Here is a 2,500-nt window from a genome sequence, read left to right as displayed (position 1 = left end):
AATAATGACAAAATGAACCTAGTGCAAGACGTAAGAAGTGTCAAAACATTCTTGATAAACATGCACTGCCAACAACCATGCCACGATGAATGCATCGCTTCTGGTCCGATCAGCAAGGTTAAGCAACGATAGGTCTGGTTAGAACTTGGATGGGTAACCGAAAAATGTACTGCAAGTCATGTACGAATTAGAAGATTTGACAGATTTATGGATGAAGATGATAGGTGAAAATAGGAAAATATATTTTATACAGGGACTGTATAAAATATACCTGTAGGCCTGTTGGCTTCTTCCATTTGTTCTTGCGTTCTTATGTTCGTATGTTAGTCTCTCCTCTTCTAACCTTGCACCACATATGGAGAGCTTTCGTGCCGTCCTCCACTGACCTCACTTGCATACTTATTCCCGGCACTGCCAAATGTAAAGGGAGTCGTGTCGAGGCGGAGGGAAGGCGGGGCAGCTTGCATGCCACCTGCAGTCACCTTAACCTAGATGCAAAGGATGTCCGAGCCTCATCATGCTCACTGTGGCATTTTATTCTCAATGCGATAGTGTTGTTATTTCGGAGGACTTGTGTAAGTGTCTGCTGTGATAAGGCTGGTCTTAGATGGGGTAGTGACTCGGCGTCTTCGTTCTCTCTCTCTCTCTCTCTCTCTCTCTCTCTCTCTCTCTCTCTCTCTCTCTCTCTCTCTCTCTCTAGTAATGATTGTGATACTAATAATGGTGAAAAATGTAATTGTAATCTCAAAAAGCCCCGTGTATGTGTGATTCACCTTCGGTCGTCTGCTGGTCACCCAGCCAGCCGTTAGCCTACGGAAAGAGCTCAGAGTTCATAGTGACCGATCTTTGGGTAGGACTGAGACCACTTACACACCACACACCGGGACAGCGAGGTCACAACCGCATCACTTCCCGTACCTATTTGCTGCTAGGTGAACAGCGGCTACACATTAAGAGGCTCGCCCATTTGCCTTGCCGCTCCCGGGATTCTAACCCGTGTCTTCTAGGTTGTGAGCCGAGCGTGCTAACCAATACACTACGCGATGTGTGTGTGTGTGTGTGTGTGTGTGTGTGTGTGTGTGTGTGTGTGTGTGTGTGTTTGCTAGTTGCACATACCTGCATAGCTGCAGTACGTAAACACGATTTGACATAAATCCTGTAGTTCTGTTTCAGTATCAGTATTTGTCGTTATTATTATTATTATTATTATTATTATTATTATTATTATTGTTATTGTTATTATTATTATTATTATTATTATTATTATTATTGTTATTATTATTATTATTATTATTATTATTATTATTATTATTATTATTATTATTATTATTATTATTATTATCATTATTATTATTGTTGTTGTTGTTGTTGTTGTTGTTGTTGTTGTTGTTGTTGTTGTTGTTACTACTACTACTACTACTACTACTACTACTACTACTACTACTACTACTACTACTACTACTACTACTACCATTACTACTACTACTACTACTACTACTACTACTACCATTACTACTACTACTACTATTACTACTGCTTCTACCACTACTACTACTATTACTACTACTACTACTACTACTACTACTACTACTACTACTACTACCACTAGTCTATTACTACCACCACCAGCACCACTACCACCACCACCACCACTTAATCCTCCTCATCATAGTAATTGTTATGACTTCTAACATATTCCTAACTACCGCTATCCTCCCTGTCCTTGGTGTTGCCAGAGGCTGCATCACGCCCTCAACCCTCAAGTGGCGGTGCGTAGGTGCAGGGAACTGGGTGTCAACCAGGATGGGGAAGTGCTGTTGGCTTGAAATATACAAATACGAATAAATAACAGATATGCATAAAGAGATAGTAGGATTTTTTCATAGAGTTTGTTAATGAAGAGGAGGAGGAGGAGGAGAGTAGAGATCTGGATGGCGACACGAGATATGAAGGTTTGTTGGGTTGGCTTGAAATAAATGCAATAGTTGACTTTGCATTTAGAGAATTGTTTTTTTTTTTTCCTCTTCTTTTCTCGTGTTAAGTCATAGAGGTTGATGATAATGAGGAGAACAGAGACCTGGGTGGCGACACGAGTTGAGTGTTCTTGTTGACTTAATATTGTTGGTTTGGAATAGATGAATTCAAGTAAATGACGGATATGCGGGGAGAAGGCAGTTGTTCTTTTATACATACATCTCTCGTGCAGTAAAGTCATGGATACTGATGGTGAGGAGGAGTATAAATGTCTGGGTGGCAACGCGAGATAGAAAGTTTGGTTGTCTTGGCTTAAAATTGATAAATACGAATGAATGCTTGATATGCGTAAAGAAGGCGGTAGGTTTTGTAGTGCAGTAAAATCATAAATGGCAGTGGTAATGAAGAGGAAAAGAACAGAGACAATTGGTTACACGAGATGGGAATTTTTGTTGGGTTAGTTTTAAATATATTATAGTAGCTGCGTAGTAAAGATAGAGGGAGCTTTTTTTTTTTTTTGTCGTGT

The 2,500-nt window shown here is 40.0% G+C and overlaps 1 protein-coding gene across 9 annotated transcripts in view; it reads left to right on the top strand.

Annotated features, from left to right (window-relative positions):
* The window catches only part of LOC135102089 (uncharacterized), a 122,211-nt gene that overhangs the window by 94,814 nt on the left and 24,897 nt on the right, over positions 1–2,500 (top strand). The gene's annotated exons all lie outside the window — the stretch shown is intronic.

Source organism: Scylla paramamosain, chromosome 7 (assembly GCF_035594125.1).
Source record: "Scylla paramamosain isolate STU-SP2022 chromosome 7, ASM3559412v1, whole genome shotgun sequence".
Taxonomy (NCBI): Eukaryota; Metazoa; Arthropoda; class Malacostraca; order Decapoda; family Portunidae; genus Scylla; species Scylla paramamosain.
Note: the sequence above shows the minus strand (reverse complement) of the source record. Positions and strands in the feature narration are given on the sequence as shown.